The sequence below is a fragment of the Dromiciops gliroides genome, chromosome X, assembly GCF_019393635.1.
Source record: "Dromiciops gliroides isolate mDroGli1 chromosome X, mDroGli1.pri, whole genome shotgun sequence".
NCBI classification, from domain to species: domain Eukaryota; kingdom Metazoa; phylum Chordata; class Mammalia; order Microbiotheria; family Microbiotheriidae; genus Dromiciops; species Dromiciops gliroides.
In genome coordinates this window covers 29200495-29227995 of record NC_057867.1, presented here as the reverse complement: position 1 = coordinate 29227995, position 27501 = coordinate 29200495, and the positions used below count along the sequence as shown (strand labels likewise).

The following is a 27501-nucleotide window of genomic DNA, read 5'->3' as shown; positions in this document are numbered from 1 at the left end:
GTATTTGTGGCTTCAAATGATACATTATATGCTGTTCGGTTGTGTCTAGTTCTTTGTGACCCCATAGACTGTAACACACTAATAATACTGTCTATGGGGTTTTCTTGGCAGAGATACTGGAGTGGTTCGCCCCTTCCTTCTCCAGTGAAGTAAAGCAAACAGAGCTTAAGTGACTTGCCCAGGGTCACACAGCTAGTCTGAGGCTAGATCTGAACTCAGTGCTGTCTCCAGGCCCAGCACTCTATATTCACTGAGCCACCTTGCTACCTATAATTTAGCACATAAAAAGTCTTGGTTGGGAGGTCCCATTAAAGGGAGAATGTTCCAAGTAGCAAAGTGCTTAAATTACACAATATTAGACCTAAGAGGAAAGAACTGCACAATATCAAAAAAGGAAAACAAAAAAAAAATAGTCATCACTTTGATTCAATGCATTCCCTTGATTACTTAATACTGCTATTAATAATGGCTATGGCCACTTATTGCCTACAATAGCCTTTGCAGAATAGTGTGTTTAAAGGGGAGCTCATAGAATATGAAGCATCTGATGTAGGAGGGATCAAAAATGACAGAGGTCAGAGGGCACAGGGAACTTGGATTTACAGAGCAAGTAGGAGTTGTAGAACTCTCCATGTCATCTTCATTGAGAAGTTGTTGTTTTTTCCTCAGGGTAGCAGGGCATGGGGAGAAATAGGTTCATTGAAACCCCAGTAATAAAACACATTTGTTGTTTGAAGAGTAAGGTTTATTTCCATTTAATTTATATCAGGAGTGTAGGATTTGTCTGAATTAAAACTCATGTCATGCATCACAATGATACAATGCCTTATGTGGCTTAAAAAAATTGAAAACAACCTTCCCAACTAAACAAGCATCTCCTCATATGGCCTTGATCAGCTAAGATTGATATTGATATTAGTATTATTGGCAATGAACAGAGACTACTGATTGATGGCCATGAGGTACTAATGACAGTGCATCTCAAAAGGAGACCATGTGCACTGTCACTTTATTACTAAGACCATGGACAGTGCAAGAAGAGAAAAAGAAATAAACCAAGAAAGGAAAAGAACACATCACAGGAGGATTTGTCTTTGGCGTATAAGATATCAGAGGATGCAGATCCTTGGCACATGGAAAGCCTTGGTTAGGAGGTGCTATTCCAGGAAGAATATTCCAGGGAGAAGAGAGCTTAGAGTACAGAGTGGGAGAGAAGGGAATGCACAAATGCATGAGAGAGAAAACCAAAACCCCCCAAAATGGTCATCACTTTCATTCCATGCAGATCCTTGATGATTTCATGTTGCCACTGATAATAAACAGGGAATATTTTTGGCCTACGAAAACTTTTCAAGGGCAGTGTATTTAAAAGAGACATTAATTTCTTTGAATCATCATATTGCTAATATACATTTTCAGTCTACTAAAAGAAGGAAGGAAGAGAGGGAGGGAGGGAGGGAAAGGAAAGGAAAAAGGGCCCAGAATTTTAGAAGAGGGCAAGCCGTAGAAAGTTAAGGCTGTTGGAGTCCTTAGCACACAGAATGTTGTGGCTTCCTAGGGACGGTAGTAGAGAAGATAGCATAGAGAATTTCAGAACAAGAATAGGCAAAATGTTACAAATGGGAATGGACATTGAAGGCAGCATATCAACCAGAAAGAGTATGTAAAAAAATGGATCCTGAATTCAGCCAGAGAGAAGATGTGAGAGCTGGGAGAGCACCTAGAACAAGGGATAGCAGAGCAAGAGAGTATACAGGATGTTGATTTTCTGCTGTTGTTAAACAACACTAGTATATGTGATAGAACTTAGATTTTCAGAGTTGGAAAGTGCCTTAGAACTTTCAGTGACATTGGTGGGAACATGAATTTTGTCATGTGGTGAGGGAGCCAAGGCACGGAGAGAGAGAATTAAAAATAGGGAGTATTTATTGACTGTAATAAGGCATAAAGGACAGTGTATTTAAAAGCGACAACATTGATGCTTTCTAAATCATATTTCTAGGATACTTTAGCAGTGTAATTAGATAAAAATAAATAACGATAAAAGAAGAAAAAAAGAATGAAGATTTTAAAGCAGAGTGGGGCCTTAGAACATGGTATATCAGGGCTGTTAGAGTCCTTTGAACACAGAATATCTTGGCCAGAAAGTGCCTTTCAAGGGAAAATGTTGTAGGTAGGAGAGAAGATTTTAAATTTTAGAACAAAGAAGGCAATCTGGGCCTTGAATGTCAAAACTGAGCATTGAAGGCAGAATATGAAACCTGAGACAGTATATAACACATAGGATATCTAAGCTTAAAGGAAATTGAGAATCCAGAATGCGTGATGTGAATGGGGCCCTAGACCCTGCTATGTCACAGGTAGGAGGAACATTAGAAGGCAGAAAGGAGGAGATGGATAGAAGCAGAGCAGAAAAATGGTCTGAGCCATTGGCAGCTTAGCACACAGACTAGGAAGCCTGAGAGTAGTTACAGAGAAGAGTATGCCAGGCCTTGGGCGGGGGGGGGGGGCACTTAAAAAGAGGCTATCAGAGCTGAGAGATCACCTAGAATGCTAAATGTCAGCTTCACATGATGTTCAATCTGAGAGAGGACTTAGAACACTGATTTTCAGAGTTGGCATGGGCCTTAGACTTCCCAAGATCTCAGTTAAGAAGGAGTTCATTTTTACAGGGGTGGGGCATAAAGGTAATTAAGAACAAGAACATAGTTTATTTATAGTGAGAATTGCAGCAGTTCTATCAGTATGATTTAGATCAACACAGTGGTGATGCTGTGAATTACAACTCTTTTCTCCAACCATATCAGGAAGGTGAAATGCTTAAAATATAGGGTCTTATTTGTCTTGAAAATTAGAAAAAAAATCGATTCCCTGCACTTCCTTGAAGGGATAACCCTGCTAGTGGTAGAGTATGAGGCATACAAAGTCCTGTGCTCCATGAGCAAAGCAGAACTGTGGGAACTCAACAGAAATGTGGGATGTGCCCATTTAGAGACATCTCCCTAAATGGTCATATGGACTGTCTGTGCCCGACCTGTGGCAGAGCCTTCCAAGGATCAGCCACAGTCAGACACACTGTACCTTGACCGCGACACCGTGATGCCATTTTGGTTCTCTTCGACAATGAAAGATAAAAACAAAACACCATTATATTTATAAAATACAATATTTCTGCTTTTAAATCAAGGTCTGGCTGAGACATACAAAGTTCATTAAGACAAAAATATAGAAATGAAAAGAAAAACATAGAATTTTAGAGCAGGTGGTGGATTAGACCAGTGGTGTCAAACTCACATCGAACTGGGAGCTGCAAAACTGTATTTAAACTTAGTTTTAAAATGTAATGTTATCTGTGTTTTATTATCTTTATTTCAGTAAACATTAAAATTTTTACATATTTTCAAATTTCCACTTTTCCATTTTAATCTGATTTGGCTGTACTTCAAATATTTGGGGCCTTCTTCCACATGTTTGACACCTCTGCCTTAGATAATAAAATATCAGGTGCTTCCCTGTTTTCTTAGCACATAGAAAGGCTCATCTGGGAAGTGCTTTTGAAGGCTGAATGTTAGAGGATGAGGAAAGTTTAGAATGGAGAATATTAGATCTGGCTGAGCAGAACCAGGGCGTGAGCGTTGAAGCCAGACCATGAGACTGGCTTCTATGAGTACTGAATTAGAACTCATTTATGGAACTACACAGTCAAGAGACATCCATTGCCTAATCTAGGTCCAAGAAAAGGAAAAAAAAATGCAAAGAGCTAAACAAAAGAAGTAATTCCATGCAGTGCCTTAAGCAGATAAGTGCTATAAATATTACTATTATTGTTAATCAATGGGGCGTATTTGTTGAAGAAAAAATAAGATAAGGAAATGGGATCCAGAGGGACACCATTTGTGATTTTAAAGTATTGTACTGCCAAGACAGATATGGAATATAATAAAAACTAATAGCTAAGTGAAAGAAAAAATGCAGACTTGAGTTATGGGCCTTAGAACATAAAATGCCATGACTAGGAGGGTCCCTAGTACCTTGAGAAGTAGAAAAGGAAAGAGAAACCTAGACTCTCAGGAGAGGGAGAGTTCTTTTAGAACATAGAAACACATAGGCTGGGATGGTCTTGCCTAGCCTCGGTGGTGCCTTTCAAGAGAAGATATGGGAGGATGGATAGGGCTTAGAGTGGAGAATTTCAGGGCTGGGCTGGCTGTCCAGGCTCTGAATGTCAGATCTGGGAGTTGACAAAGCAGCCTTGAGAACATCAGGTGTTAGAGGGCACCTAGGATATCAAATGTTTGAACTTGGAGGCAATTTCAAGCCAACAGTGCCTGAGCTTGCTAGAGGCCACCAATCCTAGAATATCAAATGCGGTAGGGACCTTGTGACTTCATTGTGAACTTCTTCATTGTGACTTTAGCACACAGAGTGTCAGGCTCGGGAGAATGTCAGAGGGGCCGGCTCCTTAGAACAAATAAGCTCAGAGGCAGGAGAGCTCTTTAAGGCAGAATGGCAGAACTAGGAATGACCTGAAAACCCCAAAATGTCAGAGCTGGGAAGGAAGTCTAGTGTGTTTTTTTTTAAATGTCCCCAATGCCCAAGGTGTTAGGAGAGAGCGGTCAAACTTCAAGGGAAGTTTATTTATGGTATAAAATGCAATATTTTTCAATATATTTTCTATCAGCAAGATAGTAAAGTCCTGAATGAAAACTTAGGTCCCAAACCACACAAAGAGGAAAGGTAAACATCCAGAGCCTACCCTGTCTCCCCCCCCTGCCCCCCAGCCCACCAAAATCTAAGAAAGAAAAGGGGAAAAAATAATTCCAGGCAGAAATGGAGAAAGACTGCTATGATTATTACTCTCATTGTAAATGAATAAATAGTATTTATTGAAAAAAAAATAAGGTAAGTACATAGGATATATAAGGTTTAAGAGGTATGTTGTGCCACTTGTGATTTTCAATCATTCTACCCCTAAGACATATAAGTAATGTGACAGAACCAAATAACTAAATGAAAGGGAAAGAAAGCCCCCTAGATCATCAGAGAAGGATGGTGGTCTTAGAACATTCCAGGTCAGGGTTGGATTGACCTTTTAGAATATAGGAAAACCTTAAACGCCCAATGCCAGGAGGGGGATCATCCTGAAAACCACAGTGTATAAGCTGGGAGGGTCCCTAAAACTAGATTATCTGAGCTGGGCTAGTCCTGAGAACACAGGCCATCACTGATGGGAGGTTCTGGTGATTTTCTTTTTCAAGATGTTCAGTGATCAAGATGGCAGGAGGGGCAGGTAAATTTCAAAATGATAAAATATCTTTATGGCATGAGATGCAAAATTTCTTTGAATATAATTGATATCAGCACAATAGTGATGCTCTGAATTAAAACTCAGGTCCTGAACCACACAAAGAGGAAACGTGAACATACTGTGCCTAATCTGGCTCCCCCCCTAAAAAAAAAAAAAAAAAAGAAAAGAAAAAAAACCCGACAAAAAAGTTATCCCATGCAGTGCCTTGAAGGGTAAGACAGCTGTCGATATTCCTATTATTCTTAATGAATGGGGAGTATTTATTGAAAAAAAAGGTAAGTTCACAGGATTTAAGTGGGACAATATTGGGGATTTTAAATAATTTTATTTTTAAGACTTGTATTTAAAGTAATAGAACTAAACCGATAAGTGATAAGGGGAAAAACTCACCCTTGACTATCCAAAAAAAAAAGGAGGAGCCTTAGAACCCCAAATGGCAGGGCTGGGAAGGTCTTTAGAACGTGGAATGTCTGGCCTCTCAAGAGAACCTATTGGCAGTTGGGTAGAGCTTAGAATAGAACATTTCATCACTGGGGTAGTAGACTTGACTCTGAACGTTGGAGGTCTAAATAGATGTCCAAATATCTACTCTGGGAAGGCGCCAAGACTATCTCAGCTTGGAGGCCTGACCTGGAAGGGGCCTCCAGGGGCCAGGAATAGGAAGGAGGGAGGGAGGTTAGAACCCCGATCTGAGATGGTGGATTGTCAGGCCCGGGAGTAACCAGAGGGAAGAGAATGTGAGAACAGGCAGAGTTCTCAGGGCTCTTAGAGCCAAGAGAGGCTTCCCACCACCCAGTCACCAAGTGGAGTGAGTGTGCAAGCTGAGAGGGAGGGCTCATAGAGTACAGACTAGCAGAATGTAAATCCTGGGGAAGGAGTTTGGTCGCTGTCTCAGGGGCCCAGGATGTTGGGAGTCACAGGTAAATGTAAAAGGCAACAGCAGGTGCTCTTTATGGAACGAGATGCACATTGATTTCAGTGGGGACACGGAAATAAGAGTCAGGTCCCGGTGCACAGATTCAGAGAGGAAAGGGGACAATCCAATGCCTTTAACAGCCCTTTCCCCCACTCCCACCCCCACCAAACAGCCCTGAAAAAAATAATTCTATGCACTGCCTTGATCTGGTTAGGCTGCTATCAGCATTCCCATTGCCAGTGAATGGAGAGTATTTATTGGAAAAAAAATAAGGTAAGTATGCAAGATTTAAAAGCCACATCATTTGGGATCTTAAATTATTGTATTGTTAAGTTTCATTTGTAACTTAACAAATAAGTTAGAAGTAAAAATAGCCCATAGTATTGGGGCGGGGGGAGGGTGAGAACATAGAATGGCTGGCAATGTGCCTTTGCAGAGGCTAAATCCCAGGCTGAAGATTGCTTGGAATAGAGAAGTCTAAAAGTGGAGTGGCACTCCATTCTCTGAGTGTCAAAACAGGGAGTTCATAGGAAAGCCAGAACATCAGGCCTGGGAGAGAATATGTAGAACAGAATGAATGAGCTCGCAGGGAACTTAGAATCAAGAAAGCCCAAGCTGGATGGGAACTTGGAACCTAGAACATCAAGCATGAGAGGGATCCTAAAACCCACCAGGTGAGAGAGGATTGACATGTGAGAATAAGGCGGGCTGATTCAGAGGAAAGGCAGCACACAGGATGTCAGGTTTGGGAGGAGCAGCAGAGAAGGGGGTGTCAGAGCCAGCAGGACACATGGAATGAGTCCCTCAGAAAAGAATGTCAGAACTAGGAGTAGCATTGACACCACATAAGATCAGGGCTTGGAGGGCTCTTAGAACACAGATTGGCAAATTTGCAGTGGTCCTGAGTACACACACTAACTTCCCGGGGAAGGAGTTTTGTTGACACACTCAGGGTCTTAAGCTACAGAGTAGGGCAGGTAAAGTAAAACAATAAAAAAGTATATGTTTCAATATAATTTATATCAGCACCGAGATGATGCTCCAAATGAAAATTCTGATCCTCAATCACATTGTCAAAAGGAAAAGGGGAAAGGACATTCACTGCCTTATCTTACTTAGGAAAAAACATTGAAAAAGCCTTGAGAGAAATAGTAATTCTTGTGTTCTGCCTTAATCCGGTATGCCTACTATTGCTATTCCTGTCATTGGCAATGAATGGGGAGTGTTTATTGAAACAAGCTGGTAAGTGCATAGGACTTAAGGCACAACATTTTCTCCTTTAAATTAGTATATTGACAAGACTCATATGCAATATCATAAAATAAAAATAAGTAGATAATAGAAAAGGAAAAAAAAAAACATCCTGAAATATCATAGCCAGTTGTGGCCATAGAACATAGAATTCCAGACCTGGGAGGGAAGAGCTTTAGAACAGAGTATTTGGGTTTATGAGGCCAGAGAGCTTAGAATGGAGAATTTCAGAGCTAAGAGGGCAGTCAGGACTCAGGATGATAGGCCTGGGAGTGGACAGTATCAGACCTGGCAGGGTACTTAAAACACAGAATTTCAGAACGTGGAGGAGATATAGAAGCAAGAATGGCTAAACCAGAGGAGGCCCTGGAACCTGGCATATCCAAACTGGGCAGGCCCTTAGGCCAAAGATGTCAAATATTGGACATTGCCCACAAAACTCCCCAGTGCCTTCCTAACCAGATTAAAATGGAATTAGGAAATACTTAACAAAATCAGTAAAACTATAGTAAAGCTTAGATAACATTGTATTTTAAAGTGCAGTCAATATGTGACCCTTAGGGATCCTTATATATGGCTTAGTGGCTTTCATTTCTGTTGAGTTTGGCACCACTGCCTTAGACCACAGAAAGCGGGAGATGGTCAGAGTCTGCGAACACAAATTGTTCAAATCATTAGGATCTTAGCAAATCCAATGCCAGAACTGAGAATAGTTACAGTCACGAATGTCAGAGCTGGGAGGGCTCTCAGAACAAGCAAATCTTAGAACCAGTAGGGCTGTTCTCATATAGAATGTCAGCACTAGGCATTTCCTTAAAATTACAGAATCCCCCAGTGGGCAGAGCTCATAGAAAACAGATTTTATGGCATGAAAAGGGCCTTAGGACACATAATGTCATATATGGGAAGGAGGGTTGTTGTTGGTTTTTTTTTTTAATTTACCCTATGCTATAGGTATTGGGAGGGATAGGTAAATTTACTTTAAAAAATACGAAGTATATTTATGGTAAGAGATGCAACATATATTTCAATATCATTTCTATAAGCACAATTGTGATACTCTGAATTAAAACTCAGGTCCTGAACCACACAGCCAAAGAAGAAAGGTGAACATACAGTGCCTAATCTGGCTCAAAAAAAAAAAAAAAGAAAAGAAAAAAAAAATGAAAAAAAAAAGTAATTACATGCATTGCCATGATGGGGTAAGACTGCTGTTGAGATTGATATAATTGTTAAAAATGTGGAATATTTATTGAAAAAAATAAGGTAAGTACACAGGATTTTAAAGAAACCATTTGAGATTTTAAATAATTGTATTGCTAAGCCAATATAATAAATAAGCTAATATAATAAAATTGAATAAGTTAAGTGATAAGAATAGAACCCCTAGGCTATCAGAGGAGGGAGGGCCCTTAAAAAGTGAATCAGGGAAGGAAGGTCTTCAGAAACCAGAACAGCGAGCTAAGTCTGGAGTTGCCTTTCAGGATGAGATACTGGGTAGAGCTTAGAGCCTGTCAGCCCTGGGAAGGCCTTAGTCTGGGCTCTGAACATCAGAACTGGGTGTTGACATAGAAAACAGGATGTCAGGCCTAGGAGGGGATGCAGAGCATGGACTGTCTAAGCGTGGAGGCAGTTTAGAATCAGACATGCTTGAGCTGGATGGGGCTGGATGGCATTTCAGACGTGGAAGGGAGCCTCAGATACAGAAAGTGGGAGGTTCCTGGAGCCAGAGAACACATATTGTAAGAGTCATCATTTAGGGAAGTGCAGTGATGATGTTTGGAATGAAAACTCCTCCTTAACACCCAGCCAGAAAGGAAAGGGGAAATAGAGTATTTCATCTGGTTTAAAACAAATTAACTCCATGAACTGTCTTGTTCCGGTAGGACTGCTATTGACATTTGTTTTATTGGTAATGAATGGGGAGTATTTTTGAAACAAATAAGGTAGGTGTTAAGTATAGAGTATGTAAGAGGGATCCCATTTTTGCTTTTAAATCATTGTATTGATAAGAGACATTCAATGTTATCAAATAAAAGGAAATGAAAGTGAGAAGAAACAAACAAGAGACCCTGTCTCTCATACTAGGGCATGACCTTATAGCATAGAATTGTATCCAGAGCTTTGAGGGCCCCTAGAACATACAGTATCTGGACTAGAATATGCCTCTCAAGATAAACTATAGGAACTGCTAGAGAGCTTTCTGAAAGCAGTCAGAGATCTGAATGACAGAAATTGAAGAGAGGTCACTTAGTCCATATAATGGCTCAGCTGGAAGGAAGTTTAGAAGCCAACAGTGCCTGAACTTGATGGGGCCCTGGAGCCTGGAATAGCAGAGTTTGGAGAGACCTGAGATCACAGACAGTGGGAGATAATCTGACCCTGAGAACACAAATTGTGCAAGTCAGTGGGAGGTTAGTCAAGAAAATAGCCGGCCTGGGGGAAGCCTTAGAGAAGAGATTGGTTGAGTTGCTAAGGGTCTTAGCATCAAAACCGGGAAGGAATTTGCTTCTTTAAATTTAGGTGCTCAGTGGGCAAAGTGTTCGGAGTGAAAGGTAAATTATAGAAAACAATAAATAGCCAAGTAGCTTTACAGAATTAAATATAACATATATTGTAAATATCAGCACGATGGTGATGCTGGAAATTCTAACTCAAGTCCTGAACCCTACAGACAAAGAGCTAAGGTGAATACACCGTGCCTGATCAGGCTTAAAAACAAAACCAAAAAAACTGAGGTGAAAAAAACAACCAAAAAATAATTCCATCCAATGATTTGATGGGGTAAAACTGCTGTTGATATTACTATCATTGTTAATGAATGGGGACTATTTATTGAAAAAAACCCAAAAAACCACACAAAACACTAAGGTAAGTACATAGGCTTCAAAAAAGGACACCATTTGTGATTTTAAATTATTATTTTGCTAAGACATATGTAAGATAATGTAATAAAACTGAATAAACAAAAGAAAAGAAAAAAAACTCCTAGATTATGAGAGGAAGGAGTAGCCTGAGAACATAAAATACTCATAGAATGTTTAGTCTTGGTGGTACCCTTCAAGAACAGATATTGGAGGTTGGCTAGATTTAGAATTGAGGATTTCAGCACTGAGATAGCAGATCCAGCCATGACTATCAGAACTAGGACACAGAAACCAGAATATGAGACTCAGGAGGCCATGCAGAACATATCTGAGCTCATAGGAAATCTAGAATCAAGAATCCCAGAGCTGAATAGGAGCCCTAGAACCTGGAACACCAGAGGTAGAAGGGACCTTGGAAGACAAAATGGCAGTTGGATTGACCCCGAGAACAGAAATTGTTTGAGTCAGAAGGATCTTAGTACACAATAGAAAACCTGAGACTAACCCTAGAGAATGGGGAGGCACATAGGGGATTACCAGAGTGAAGCAAGCTATAATTTATATCAGCACAATGGAGATACTCGAAATTAAAATGCAGGACTTCAGACCCAGCCAGTGAGGAAAAGTTAACATACAGTCTCCAAAATAAAACAATGAAAAAGAAAAAAATAACTGACCAAAAACAGTAATTTTATGCAGTATTTTGAAAGGGTGAGGCTGCTAAAGATAAAACTATTATTTTTTAATGAACAGGGAGTATTTATTGGGAAAAAGTTAACAATTCAAAAAAGGGATACATTTTTTCAATTTTAAATCATTGTGCTGAGACCGAGATGTGATTTAATATAATAAAAGGGCAAAGACAGAGAGAGGAGGGAGGGGAGTTTGAACATAAAATGACAGGGCTGGGAAGATCTTTACAAAATAGAATGTCTGACTCGGAGGTTGGCTAGAGCTAAGAATAGAGACTTTCTGCCCTCGGAAGGCACTTTGGGCTCTGAATGTCAAAACTGGAAATTGACAGACACCAGAATATCAGATTTGTGAGGACATAGAGAAAATAAAATACTTGAATTTGGAGGCAATTTAGAATCAAGAGCCACCTGACCTAGAATATCAAGGGTGGAAGGGACCTTAACACAGAAAGTAACAGCTCAGGGCTTAAGAACACCCTTAATTCAATTCAGTGGGATCTAAAAATGTAGAAAGCCACACCTGGGAAAGCATAGAGAAGAGAATATCCTGGCCCTCAGGGAAGATGAAACCAGGGATATCAGCGCCAGGGAAACATACAAAACATAGATACAAAACCAGGGAGTGGTGTCAGAGCTGGGAGGTGCTGAGAACACACTGCCACTGCTGGGAAATAGTTTGTTTTATGAGCTCCTAGGGAGGTACAAGTGCATATTTTTTATTATATTTAGGGTGCAAGATGCAACATATGTTTCATGATGATGCTCTGAATTAGAATTCACATACTGAATCACAAAACCAAAGTGGAAAGGTGACCATATGGTGCCTAATCTGACTCCAAAAGAAAACAAAGAAAAGAAAAAAAAATAACTGACAAAAAAGTAATTTGCATGCAGTATCTTGAAGGCTAAAAGTGTCTATAAATATTACTGTTATTGTTAATGAAAGGGCTGTATTTATTGAGAAAAATAAGGTAAGTACACAATATTGAAAAGGGAAACAATTGTGATTTTAAAGAATTATATTGCTAAGATAACATAGAATACAATAAATTGGATAAATAAGTGAAAAAGAAAAAAAGACCCTAGAATATCTGAGGAGGGAGGGTCTTTGAAAATAAAATAACAGGGAAAGTTTATAGAATACAATTTTTTACTTGGAGGTATACATTGGAGGTATACAAGAACATACATTGGAGGTTAGAAAGAACTTAAAACAGAGAATTTCACTGTGGGACAGTCTAGGCTTCAAAAGTTAAAGCATGGAAGACAGAATATCAGACCTTAAAAAATACGTTAAACTTGGAGGCAAGTTAGCATCAAGAGTCCCTGAGATGGTCAGAGCCCATAAATTCGTAAGATGTGAGGGACACAGAATGTAGGGCCTAGGAGAAACCACAGAGAAGAGAGTGTTAGAACTGGAAACCATTTAGAACAAGGGATACCTTTCTAGGAAAATCCCTAGAACATAAATTTCTGAACTAGTTTTGGCCATGTCAGCTATTCAGCTGAGAGGACTCTTAGAACAAAAATTAGTAGACTTGGGATGATCCTGAGCACACCTGATATCATCGTTGGCAAAGAGTTTTACTTGTTGCTCAGGGTTCCAGACTATGAGGAGGGAGAGGTAAATGTCAAAAACAATGACTTAAGGATATTTTTTACTATGAGATGTAACATGTTTCAATATAATTTATTAAAGAATAATGATGATGCTCTGAATTAAAACTGTTTTTCAAACACAACCAAATTGGATAGTTTAAAATGTATTGTTGTAGCTGACTCAAAATAAAGCAAACCTGTCAAACAAATTCCATGCCAAAAAATATTCTACAATTTATAACTCTTTAATTGGTAGTGAATGAGGATTTTTATTGAAACAAACTGTTTCAATAAAAACCCACTTTGAAAAATGGGACACCATTTGTGACTTTAAATTATCGTATTGCTAAGACATATGTAATTTCCTATAATAAAACAATAAATAAGTGAAAAGAAAAAAAAACAACTCTCTGAGGATTCTTTGAACATAAAATGACAACTGGGAGAGTCTTTAGAACATAAACTATCTTTAGAACGTAAAGTACATTTCGAGAGAATAATTAGAATACAAAATTTCAGATCTAGGAGGGCAGGTAGGACATAGAATGTCTGGATTTGCTGGAAATTTAACATCAAACATAGTAAAAGTGGAAGAAACCCTAGAACACAGAAACTAAGATGTGCAGAGCTTGTCCCAATGCCATGGGGTGTGAGCACATGGAATGTCAGTCTTGGGAGAAGCCAAAGGAAAAGGGATATGAGAGCTGGCAGAGAACTTAGAGGAGGAAATCAAAGAGGTAGGGCTATTGTGAAGATCAAATAAGATAATATTTGTAAAGCACTTTTTTTTTTAGCACGGTACCTAGCACATAGTAGGCACTATATAAATCTTAGATGAGCTACTAGGAAAGCATTTAGAACATACAGTGTCAAGATTAGAAGTTTCTTTACAACTTGAATGTCAGAGCTGAGAAGGTCCTGAGAACACACACTATCATTGCTGGGAATTGGTCTTCTCAATGTGGTTAGAGGTCTAAGTCATGGAGAGGGGCAGGAAAATTTAAATAACAATAATATATTTATGCTATATGGTACAATATATATTTCAATATAATTTAATATCAACAGAATGTTAATACCCTCAACTAAAACTCATGTCCTGCAACTCAGAGTAAAGGTGACTGTACAATGCCTAATCTTGCTCCAATTTTTAAAATAATGAAATAAATTGAACCACAGTAATTGTATGTAGTATCTTCAAGGGTTAAGGCTACAGATCACTATTACTGTTAATGGTCAGAATTTACTATAAGTACCAGCCCTGAATGACAAAACTGGGAGTTAACAAGGAAGCCAGAATATAAGAACCCAGGATATGTAGAACATAGAATGTCATTAAATTAATGAACTTGGGGGAAATTTAGAAGCAATAGATTCTAAACTAGATGGGACCATGGTACCTGGAATGTCAGAGGTGAGAGGACCATAGATCATAGAAAGTGATAGGATGTCAGAGCTAGAGAATAGAAATCGTCTGATTCCATGGGATGTGAGCACAGAGAACGTCATATCTGGGAGAAGTCAGAGAGAAGAGAGTGTCAGAGCAGGCAGGAAACTTAGAAAAGAGAATATCAGATCCAGGAAAGCTCTTAGAACAGAGATTATCAGAGCTTAGATGGGCCTGAAAACACACAGTATCATTGCTTAGAGTTCCCATTTATGGGGAGGGACAGGTAAAATTGAAAAGGTCAGGAGAGTCTTTGGAACATACATTGTCTGATTTGGATACACATTGTAAGAGAATGTATCGGAGACTGAACAGAGATTAGAATGGAGAATTTCAACACTGGGATGGCAAGCCAGGCTCAGAAGCCAGAGTATCACCTGAGAAAGTCTGTAGAACATAGAATGACTGAGCTTAGAGGCAATTTAGTATCGTGTGTGAACTGAATGGGGGCCCTCCTATTCATAATGTCAGAGGAGTAAGGGACTTAAAAATACAATGTGGAAGATAGAGCCAGAAAATAGGTTGTCTTATTCAGTACAATCTGAGCACACAGTAGATTAGGCTCAGGAAAATTCAGAGAGAAGGGAATGTCAGAGCTAGGAAGGCCTCTAGAAAGACAGGCTATCAGAGTTCCAAAAGCTTTTAGAATATAACAGTTTCATGACTCGCTTTGGCCAAAAAAGCACATGCTGTCAGAGCTGGGTGGCTCTTAGAACATAGATTATGAGAGCTCTAATGATCAGCCATAGAACACAATATCATTGCTGGGAAGGAATCTTGTCCAAGTTATGGGGAAGAGAAGGTAAACTTAAAAAATATATTTGAAAATATGCTTATGGTATAAAATGCAACACATTTCCGTGTGATACCTATAAGCACAATGGCGATCCTCTGAATTAAAACTCAAGTCCTGAATCAGATGGCCAAAACAGAAATTTTAATATAAAGTACCTAACCTGGATTAAAAGGAAAACAATGAAATGAAAAACAAAATAACTGACAAAAAAGTAAAGGCATGCAGTGTGTTAAAGGCAATAAGGCTGCTGTAAAAATTACAATTATTGATAATGAATGGGCCAAATTTATTGAAAAGAAAAAAAAAGGTAAGTACACAGGATTCACAAGGGAAACAATCTGTGATCTTAAATAACTGTATGACTAATCCACATATATCATTTAATATACTAAAATTGATAAAGTGAAAAGGAAAGAAATTGCAGAATATCAGAGAACAGAAAGGCTTTTGAACAAAATAACTAAGAGGGGAAGGACTTTAGAAACTACAATATCTGACTTGGAAGTGCTTTCCAAGAGAACACTGAATACTGGATAGAGCTTAGAATGGAGAATTTCAGGGCTGGGATGGTAGTCCAGGGAGTCCCACATAGAAGCCAGAATATGAGACTTGAGAAGGGATGCTCAAAGTAGAATGTCTGAGCATGGAGACAATTTAGAAACAATGGGGCCTCAACTAGATGGGGCCATCCGACCTAGAATATCAAACTCAGGAGTGACTTCAGAACTCAAAGTAAGAGTTGGCCAGAGCCACAGAAGTGAAATTGTCTGATACCCTGAGATGTGAGCACACAGTATGTCTGTTAGACCTGGGAGAAGTCAGAATAAAGAGACTGTCAAAGCTGGCCAGGCAGATAGAAGAAAGGATATCAAAGCTCAAAAAGTCCCTACAGCCTAAAATCTCAGGACTAGCTTTGGCCACAAAACCTCACAATGTCAGGGCTGGGAGGACTCTAAGGACGTGGATTGTCAGAGTTCAGATGGGCCCAAGTGATATACAATAAGTTTTGTTTCTGTGCTCAGAGGTTCAACTTCTGGGGAAGGACAGGTAAATGTAGGCAGCATTGATAAAAGAGGCTTAAAAAAATGAGCTAAAACAGATAACAATTATTTATATCAGCAAAAGTTGATCTTATGGGGCATCTAGGTGGCACAGTGGATAAAGCACCGGCCCTGGATTCAGGAGGACCTGAGTTCAAATCCGGCCTCAGACCCTTGACACTTACTAGCTGTGTGACCCTGGGCAAGTCACTTAACCCTCATTGCCCCACCCAAAAAAAAGTCTATCTTCTGAATTATAACTTATACTCTAGTTCACAGAACCAAAGAGGAAGGGTTAGCATGCTGTGCCAAACCTGGTTCCAGTTTTGTTTTTTTTTTTTGAAAGACAAAGGTAATTGTATGTAATAGCTTGAAGAATTAAGGCTACTTTAGATATCACTATTATTGTTAATGAATGATAAGTATTCATTGAAAAAATAAAGCAATTCAAAAGAAAAAATGTGCTCTCAAATAATTGTATTGCTAATATATGTACATATAAATATATGATTTAATAGAGTAAAACTGAATAAGTGAAAAGGTTGGAGAAGAGGTAGGAAGTGACAACAATACAATGACAGGCTTGCTATGGTTCTTAGAGAATGGTGTCTGACTTGGAGATGTGTTATAAGAGAATATTTTGGAGACTGTATGGAGCTTAGAATGGACAGTATCAGTGCTTAGTTGACAATCCAGACTTGAATATCAGAAGTGAACCCTATGTGGCATAGAAGCCAGAATATGAGAATTGAGAGGTTGTGTCCAACGTACAATCTCTGAATTTGGAGGCAATTTAGAACCAGTGAGAGGAGAGGAGCTAGATGGGGCATTCTAAATTAGACTTTCAAATTTGGGAGTCCATGCTTTCAATCAAAAAAAGTGAGATGGTCAGAGCCAAAGAACTGAAATTGCTTGATTCACTAGGATCTGAGCATGCAGAACATCAGGCTTGTGAGAATCCATGAAGAAGAGAATGACAGGACTGGGAAGACACCTAGAACAAGTGATAGAATGTCAGGACTAGGAGTGGCCTTCAAACCTCAGTGTCAGTGCTGGGAAAATTCTTTAAACAGATGGCCTGAGAACATACAATACAATTTCAGAGAAGGAGTTTTGTTTCTTTGATCAGAGTTCCAACTTAATGAGGAGGGTCAAGTTAAAAAAAACCTTAAGTATATTTAGTGTAAGAGATGTATCATATATTTCAGTATCATATCAGCATAATGGAGAGTTTCAGGACTGAGGTGCTAGTCCAGGCTCTGAATATCGTAATTGGGATTTGACATAGAAGCCAAAATATGAAACTTGAAGGAATATGTCCAACATAAAATGTCTAAGCTGGAGGAAATTTCAAATCAGTGGGGCCCTCCAAGCTAGAATATCAAACTTGGGAAGAACTTTAGAACACAGAAAGTAAGAGGTAGTCATAGCCAGAGAACAGAAATTGTCTCCATGGGATATGAGCATAGAGTATGACAAGCCTAGGAGAAACAATAGATAAGAAAAGATCAGCTGGGAAGTCATGTAGGTCAAGTGATAACAGCCAGCAAAGTCTGCAGAACATAGAATTTCAAAACAGGCTTGGGCCACAACACCACTAAAACAAAAAGTAGGTGAAAAAGAAAAAAAAAAACATATCCTAGAATATTGGGAGGGAGGGAACTTTGGAGATCAAATGACAGAACAGGGCCAATCTTTAGAAAATAGAGTGTCTGCCTTCTCAAGAAAACATCTTGAGGTTTGATAGAATTTCAGGGCTTGGATAACAGAATGGGCTCTGGGCATCAGAACAGAGAGTGGACCCAGAAGCCAGAATATCAGACCTAGGAGAGACTAGAACATTCAGCAGCATCACCAGGAAGAGGCCTTAAAACCTCAGTATGTGAGCAGGGAGAATTCTTAGAACATATAATAGAACTCAGATGGCCTCAAGAGCCCTCAATGTCATTCATTGCTGAGGCGTTTTATTTCTGTGCTCAGAGTTCCTATTTCTGAGGAGGAACTGTTAGATTTATCTCTAGATGCAACATGTTTTGATATCATTTATATAAGCACCATGCTGATGCGGTGATTTTAAAGTCTAGTCCTGAGACACAGCCAGTAAGGAAAGGTAAAAATAAATTACCTTCAATGGCTGAAAATCTGAAAAAGTAAAAATATCCTGAGGGGGAAAGAAACTCATTTCATTCACTACCTTAGGGAATGCTTGTTGAAAACAAGATTTTCAATTACCCAGTCTTAAAAGGTTCAATATTTGTGAATTTAAATCATTGTATTTCTAAGACAACAATGTAACAATGTAATGCAGCTGAATAAGAAAGGGGAAGAAAATCCTTGAATATCACCAGGTTCAGGGGTCTTTGAACACATAATGACAAATCCAGGGGAGTTTTTAGAACATAGATGGTCAGACTTAGAGATGCATTTCAAGAAAATTTCAGAGGGTAGATAGATATTAGAACTGTAAGGATTTGTACAGTGGGTTTGATACTACAGGCTCAGAATGTTAGCAATGAAATGGGTTTTCATATAGCCAGAATATCAGACTTCCATGAGCATGGTGAACAGACAGTGTGTGCTTGGATGCAGTTTGGGATGCCGACTGCCTGAGCCAGATGGGGCCTTGCTCTCCATAATACCAAAGGGGGAAGGCACCCTCAAAGACCAAATGTGGCTGTTGTTCAGAGCCTGAGAACAGGAACTGCCTGACTGAGTGAGATGTGAGTGAGCAGAATGCAAGCCAGCTAGAAGAGAAGCCTACACATTTTTAGGACTGGCTTGAGCCAGCAAATTAGTGTCAGAGCTGGGAGGGCTGTTGGAATAGAAATTAAAGCCGATATGGGCCTGAAAACATGCAGTATCATTGCTGGAAACTAGTTTTGTTTCTGTCTTTGGTTACAACTCTTGGGCAATAGCAGGGAAATGTCAACAATAAATAGTATGTTTAGGGCATGAAGTGCAACATATATTTCAGTATAATTTGTGTTTAGCACAACAGTGACTCTGAATTAACTCTCATATCCTGCCTCACAGAAAGTGAATATGTAAGTGCCTAATCTGGTTCCAAAGGAAAAAAAGAGTTAAGGAAGGGGGAAAAAATAACTGACAATATAGTAATTACTGCAGTGATTTTTAGTGTTCAGGGTGCTGTAGATATCACTGCTATTAATGAATAGTCAGTAGACACTGAAAAAATAAAGAACGTAGGATTTAAAAGAAAAACAATTTATGCTCTTAAATGACTTGAATTTATTATAGCTAAACAGAAGAAATCCATGGAAAATAAAACTGACCTTAAAATGACAGGGCTTTGAGAATCTTTAGGAACTGTAGTATCTGACTTGGTGCTACCAAGAGAACATATTGAAGGATGGAAAGAGCTTAGAATGAAGAATTTCGGCTGGGATGGTGCAGTCCAGGTTCCGGATAGCAGACCAGGGACTTGGGATAGTACCTAGAATATGAGACTTCAGAAGGTATGTCCAGCATAGAATGTGTAGGCTTGGAAATAACTTAGAAGAAATGGAGCCAGAGCTAGATGAGACCCTCCAGCCTAGAACATCAAATTTGGGAGGGATCTAGATCACAGAAAGTGAGAGATAGTTGGAGCCACAGAACTGAAATTGTCTAATTCCATGGGATCTGAGCACCCAGAATGTAGGGCCTGGGAGAAGCCATAGAGAAGAGAATGACAGCACTATCAAGGCAGGTAGAAGAAGTGATGGCTGAGCTAGTAAAGCCTGTAGAAGATAGTATCTCAGGACTGGTTGTGCCCATAACGTCACATGGCATCAGTTATATATATATGTAGTATAACATGCAACATATGTTTCAATATAATTTTTTTATCAGTACTATGCTGATGCCCTGATTTAAAAGTCAGGTCCCAAAACACAGCCAGTGAGGAAAGGTATATTACCTTAGCTGGATGCTAATAGGAAAAAATATTCTAGGGGACAAAAAATTCCATGCACTTCCTTACTCTTAAAACTGTTACAGATATTTCTATTATTCATAATGAATGGGGAGTGTTTTCTTTCAAACAAATGAAACCATAAGTACCTAATTTTAATAGGGGCACCATTTATGGTTTTAAATGCTAACACGATTGCTAGCATGTATATATGCTAGCATATATTATATATATGCAATTTAAGATAATAAAACTGAATAAGTGAAAAGGAAAAAAAAGCCTTGAATATGAATGGAGTGACAGGATTTTAAAATTAAGAAAAGGCAGCTGGAACATTCTTTAGAAGATATATTTTACAGGGGCAGGGGAAGATATATTTTACTGGCGCTGGATTCAGGAGGACCTGAGTTCAAATCCGGCCTCAGACACTTGACACTAGCTATGTGACCCTGGGCAAGTCACTTAACCCTCATTGCCCTGCAAAAAAATAAAATAAAAAGAAGATATATTTTATTTGGTGATGCATTTCAAGAGAATATATTAGAGCCTGGAGCTTAGAATGGAGAATTTTTGAATGGTGATGGCAGTCCAAACTTAAGATGTTGGAAATATTTACAAATAGGAGCCTGAATATCTGACTTCAGAAGGGGCATGAAGAACAAATATCAATGTGTGAGGCACCTTAAAAACACAGAACATGGGAGGTGTTCTGAGCCTGAGAACAGCAACTCTCTTGAGTGAGATGTGAGTGGGCAGAATACAGTCCTGGGAGAAGGCAGGAAGAAGAGAAAGATAGAGAACTCAAGGAAGGAAGGTGGAAAAGAACCAGCAGAGCCCTTAAATACATGCTTTTAGGACTCATTTGGGCCAGTAAAGCACACAGTGTCAGAGTTGGGAGGGTTCTTGGAACTTGGATTATCTGAGTTTAGATGGCCCTGAAAACATGCAATATCATTGCTAGGAAGGAGTTTTGTTTCTGAGCTCAGGGTTGCAAAGTTATGGGGACTGACCAGTAAATGTGTACATTTTTTTTTTGGTGGGGATATGGGGGTTAAGTGACTTCTTGGCCTGGGTCACACAGCTAGTAAGTGTCAAGCGTCTGAGGCCGGATTTGAACTCAGGTCCTCCTGAATCCAGGGCTAGTGCTTTGTCCACTACGCCACCTAGCTGCCCCAATGTGTACAATTTTTAAAAGTTTCTTTAGCGTATGAGAAGCAACCTATGTTACATTATAATATATATTGGCATAATGGTGATTCTCATAGTTAAAACATGTCCTATATCACTGAGTCAGAGACTGAAAAGGTTAACATATAGGGCCTATTGGTATTTCTTTTAATACTAATTAAAACCAAAAAAAAGAAAACTGAAAACCACAATTTCATGCAGTGTCTTACAGGGTTAAGACTGCTGTAGATATCACAATTGTTGTTAATGAATAGTCAGTATTTATTGAAAAAAATAAAGGCAGTACACAGAATTCAAACGAAAAATCAATTTATGCTCTCAAATGACTTGCAAACACATTTATCTAATATACTAAAACAAGAAATAAGTGAAAAGGAAAAAAAAGAAACCAACAACCTTAGAATCAGAGGAGGGAGGAGATTTTGCCCTGCCTGAGAGGGAGCATAGATAATAGTGTCTGACCCTTTGGAGAGAATATATTGGAGGTTGGAGAGAGCTCAGAATAGAGACTCCCAGTGCTGGGCAGCAGTCCCTGCTGTAAGTATGAAAAGTAGGAGTTGACATGAAAACCGGAATATCAGACCTGGGAGAGAATATGGAAGGGAGAATGAGTTTGGAGGCATCTCAGAATCAAGAAGGCCTGAGCTGGTTGGGGGCCTATAATGACAGTGGTGGGAAGGGCATTAGAACACAGAAAGGGAGAGACCAGAAATTGTTTAATTCTGTGGGATACAAGGGCCTGGGAGAAGCAAGAGAGAAGAGAATCCTTAGAAGGCAGGACACTTAGTAAAAAAGAATATCAGAATCAGGAAAGCCCTAAATATATTTCAGGACTAGCTTAGGCTACAACACCACACAGTGTCAGAGGTGGGAGGGCTCTTAGAATGACAATGAGAGCTAGTATGGGCTTGAGAACACACGATTCATTGCTAGGAAGGAGTCTTGTTTATGTGCTCAGGGGCCCAAGTTATGGGGGAAACAAGTTTAAAAAAATTGTTTAAAGTAGATTTATGGGATAAAATACAACATATATGGCAATATAATATCAATAACCAACAATGATGATCCTTTGAATTAAAACTCATGTCCTGAATCACACAACCAAGGTAGGCATTTTAAATATATAATGCCTAATCTTGATTAACAAGAAAACATTTAAAAGGGGAGGGGAGTGACAAAAAAGTAAAAATATGGGGTTTTTCCAAGGGTTTCTATTGTAATTAATTAATGGGGCCTAATTATTGGGGGGAAATATGGTAAGTATATAGGATTCACAAGGGAAACAATTTGTTTTTAAATAAATGTATTACTAACATGTCTACATATATATATATGTCATTTAACTTATTAACATTGAATAAGTGCAAAGAGAAAAAAATTTCTTGAATGACACTGGAGTGAAGGGACTTTGACCATTAGATGACAAAGCAGGTAAATAGATGAGTACATAGATGGTCTGACTTGGAGATGTATCTCAAGAGAATATCTTGGAGGCTGGCAAGAGCTTAGAATGGAGGATTTCTACACTGGGCTGCCAGTTCAATCTCAGAAAGTTAGAAATGGGTTTTCAGATAGAAGCCAGGATATCAGACTTGGGAGGGTGCACATAAAACATGGAATATCTGAGCTGGGAGACAATGTGAGGTCCCAGGGCCTCCCACCATAACATCAAAGGTGTAAGACCTTACAACACAGAAGGTGGGAGATGTTCCAAGCTTGAGAACAGGAACTATCTGAGTGAGATGTGAGCGGGCAGAATGCAGGCCTAGGAGAAGGCAGGATGAAAAGAAGGGAAGAGCTGGCAGAGAGTTCAGAGGAAGGCCGAGAAGAGCCAGCAGAGCCCTTAGCACATATACTTTCAGAACTGGCTTGGGCCAGTAAACCACACAGTGTTAGAGTCGAGAGGCCCCCTAGAACACTGTCAGAACTCTGATTTTCCTGACAATGTCTAATATCTTTGCTGGGATGAGGTCTTGTTTATGTGCTTAGGGGTTCAAGTCTTGGGGATGGAGAATTATTTTTTTTAATTAAGTATATTTATGGTATTAAATGCAACATAGATATCCATATCTATCCATATCCTCTACGCACAGTGGTGATCCTATAAATTAAAACTCATGTCCTGAATTATAAAGGCAAAGTAGAACTTTGATTATATTATGCTTAATTCAGACAAAGGAATAGAACTGACCCAAAAAAGTAATTGCCTTCAGGGTCTTCAAGGGGTAAGGTATTAAGTATACATAATTGTTAATATTATTATTATTAATGAATGGGCCATATTTGCTTATTAAAATATGATAAGGACACAGGAATCAGAAAAGAAATAATTTATGATCTTAAATAATTGTTATTCCTAATAAACATCTGGCATTTAACTTACTAACACTGTTCAAGTAAAAAGGAAAAAAAACCCTAGAATTTCAGAGGAGGGAAGTACAGTTGCAAGTTTGGAAAGGTCTTTAGAAAATACAATGTCTGGGGCAGCTGGGTGGTGCAGTGGATAAAGCACCAGCCCTGGATTCAGGAGAACATGAGTTCAAATCCAACCTCAGACACTTGACACTTACTAGCACACAATTGCCTCACCAAAAAAGAAAGAAAGAAAGAAAGAAAGAAAGAAAGAAAGAAAGAAAGAAAGAGAAAGAAAGAAAGAAAGAAAGAAAATGCAACATCTAACTTGGAGATGCGTTTTGAGAGGATATATTAGAGGATAGAGCTTAAAACGGGGAATTTCATGGCTGGGACAGCAGTCCAAGCTCTGAATATCACATCTGGGAGTTGGCATAGTATCCAGAATATGAGACCTGAAAAGGTATGTCCAACATAGAATACCTGAGACTGGAGGCCACTTAGAACCGATGGGGCCTGAACTGTATGGGACCTTCTCATTGGAAGCATCAAACTGGGAAGGGACTTTAGAAAACAGAAAAGTAGTGATGTTCATAGCCTGAAAACAGAAACGGTCTGATTCCAAGGGATATGCACACACATAATTTCAGGCCTGGCAGAAGCCAGAGAGAAGAGGATGCCAGGGCATTGAGAAGAAGGCATATCAGAGGTAGGAAAGGTCTTAGAAACTGCAGTCTCAGGATTAGCTTTGGCCAGAGAAGTGCACGGTGTCAGAGTTGGGAGGGCTCATAGAACATGGATTATCAGAGCTTGGATGGTCCTGAGATCGCACAATATCAAGTTCTGGACAGGAGTCTGGTTTCTGTGCTTAGAGATCTAATTTGGGGGAGTGAGATTTAAATGTTAAAAACAGTATAAAAATGTATTTAGGCTATAACATATAATATATGCTTCAATATTATTTCTGTCAGTTCGATGCTTCTTCTCTGATTTGAAAGTCACACAGCCATTGAGGAAAGGTAAAATAACCTAGCAGGATAAAAATATCAGACAAAAACAAAATATATATTTATGCACGTGTGTATATGTGTGTCTAATATATATATGTGTATATATATACACACACACACACACACACACACACACAAACTCCATGCACTGCCTTAATGTGCTAATAATGCTGCTATTGATATTTCTATTATGGGCAAAGAATGGGGGAGTAGTTTTCTTTTTTTAACAAATAAGAATTTAAGTACACAATTTTAATAGGAATGCCATCTGCAATTTTAAATGATTGTACTGTTAGGACACATATGTAATTTAATATAATAAAGCTGAATGGATAATTAAACAGGAAGAAAATAAAAACCCTCCAAAGCAAGGAGACTTTGTACTTAAAAGAAGATAGCTAAGAGGGAATTTAGAACGCAACATGTTGACTTGGAGATCAATTGCAAGAGAATGTACTGGAGGCTGGCCAGAGCTTAGAATGGTGAATCTCTGGGATGGCAGTGCAAGCTCAGGACGTTAGAAATGGGTTTTCCAAAAGGAGCCAGAACTGCAGACTGGGGAGGGCATGTAGAACAAATAATATCAAAGGGGTAAGGGACCTTAAAACCCAAAATGTGGGAGATGTTCAGAGCCTGCAATCAAATTGTGAGATGTGAGCATGCAAAATATCGGGCCTGGGAGGAACCATGGAGAAGGGAATGTTAGAACTTGGAGGAAAGGATAAAAAAGCCAGGAAAGGCCTTAGCACACACAATTTCAGGCCTAGCTTGGGTCATCCAACCTCACAGTATCAGAGCTGGGTGGGCTCTGATGATCCCAAGAACTCAAAATAGCATCGCTGGGAAAAACTTGTTTCTTTGCTCAGGGAAGGGCAGAATTTATAAGCAATAATAACTAAGAATATTTAGAGGTGGAGGTAGGACCTATATTTCCTATATATTTCATTATAACTGACATTAACACAATGGGCAGCCTCTGAATTAACTCTCAAATCACACAGTCAAAGATAGAGGGTAAATATACAGGCTTACTCTGATTCTAGTAGAAAGAAAGAAAGGAAGGAAGGAAGAAAAGGAAAAGAAAAACTAATTGAGCACACAATAATTGCATTTAATGTCCTGAAGGGTTGAGGCTGCTAAAGATATTACTACTATCGTTAATGAGTGGTCAGTATGCGCTGAAAAAAATAAAGCAAATATACAAAATTCAAAAGAAACAATCTTTGCTTTCAAAATATTGTATTGCTTATATTATACATATACATATTATATATTCTACATATATAAATAAGTGAAAAGTCAAACTAACCTTAGAATATCAGAAGAGGAAAAGGACTTTGACCATAAAATGATACAGATGAAAGCATCCTTCCATAATAGTGTCTGATTTGGAGATGCCTTTCATCTTTTTTTTTTTGGAGGTGCCTTTCAAAAGAATATTTTGGAAGTTGGACATAGATTTCCTGTCCTGGGGCAGCAGTCCCAGCTGTAAGTGTAAAAATCAGGAATTGACATGAAAGTAAAAATTTCAGGCCTGAGAGAGGATATAGAGCATAAAACTTGGAGATAACTTAGAATCAAAAGACTGCAGGGTCCCTAGGATCTGGAATCTCAAATGTGAGAAGGACTTCAGAATGCAGAAAGGTAGTAATGGTCAGTGCCAAAGAACAGAAATTGTCTGATTATGTGGTATCTGAGCACATGGGATGTAGGGCCTGGGGGAAGCTATAGAGGAGAGAATGTCAGAGCAGTCAGGGCACTTAGAAGAAGGGATAGCAGAGCCAGGAAATGTACAGAACATCCGATATCAGGACTAGCTCTAGACAAAACTGCACAGGGTCAGGTTTGAAAGTGCTCTTAAAACATAGATTAGAAGAGCTTCAATGTGTCTGAGAACACACATTATCCTTGCTGAGAAGGAGACTTTTTATGTGCTCAGAGGTCCATGTTATGAGAATGGTAAGTTATATTTTAAAACATTTTAAAATATATTTATGGTTTGAAATGCACCCTATATGTCAATATAATATCTATAAGCACAATAGTAATCCTCTGAATTAAAACTCATGTCCTGAATCACACAGCCAAAATGGAAATTTGAATATGCAGTGCCTCATCTGGATTAAAAAGGAAAGCAATGAAAAGAAGACAAATTACTGATTAAAAAAATAAATAATACAGCATTTTAAAGGACCCCACACATAAGCCTGCAGTATCAGATATAGGTAATGAAAACAAAAAGTGAGCCTAGTGGCTCTGAACCTGCAGAACCTCTGCGATTGAGTTGAGCAGCAGTCTACATACACTCAATCACATATAAGCCAACAGATCCAAACTGAGTCAGGGATTTGCAGAGCACAGACCAGGAGGGCAGTGACCACACCTTTCTCTCCCCAGATCACACCATTTTGGAAGCACTGAAAACTTTTAGGCCCCCCTCAGTCTGGGGAGACTGAGTTGTAAAAGTAGTAGAAGGGCATATAAGACAGAAACTCAGGTCAGTCATTCCCCTTGGAAGTGAGCAGAGCCCAACTTTAACAAGAACAAAGTCAAGAAATAGGCTGGAAAAAGATCAAATAACAACAACCAAAAGAACCTCACCTACTATGGGGACAGGAAAGCTCAAGAAACAAAGTCAAAAGAAGACAATGACTTAAAAACACCTACAAGTTAAGACTCAGAGAAAATGTAGATTGAACACAAGCCCAACAAGAATTCGTAGAAGAACTAAAGAGATTTAAAAAAGAGAAAGCAAACAAAATGATTTTAAAAATCAAATAAGAGCAGAAGAAGAAAAATTGGGAAAATGGAAGCTATGTGAGAAAATTATGGAAAGAGATTTAATAGTTTAGTAAAAGAAGTACAAAAATACTGAAGGAAATAATTCCTCTTAAGTCAATTGCTCCAATGGTAAAGAGATACAAAACCTCACTGAAGATAACACCTTAAAAATCAGAACTTACCATGTAGAATCTAATTACAGCAGAGATATCAAGAAACAGTAAAACAAAGTAAAAAAAAAAACTAATAAAAAGAAAATGCAATATATTTCGCATGAAAAACAACTGACCTGGAAAATAGATCAAAAAGAGATAATTTAATAACCAATAGAATACCTGAAA

At 38.8% G+C, this 27501-nt stretch overlaps 1 long non-coding RNA gene across 6 annotated transcripts in view; it reads left to right on the top strand.

Moving 5' to 3' along the window:
• LOC122733785 overlaps window positions 1-27111 on the top strand; it is a 70181-nt gene extending 43070 nt beyond the window's left edge. For 4 of the 6 annotated variants that reach the window (XR_006353952.1, XR_006353953.1, XR_006353955.1 and 1 more), the window contains one exon: window positions 5390-27111. This is a non-coding gene — a long non-coding RNA (uncharacterized LOC122733785). The remainder of the gene's footprint in view (window positions 1-5389) is intronic. The other 2 variants (XR_006353956.1, XR_006353954.1) reach the window with 2 other exon arrangements.
• Window positions 27112-27501: the final 390 nt, after the last annotated feature.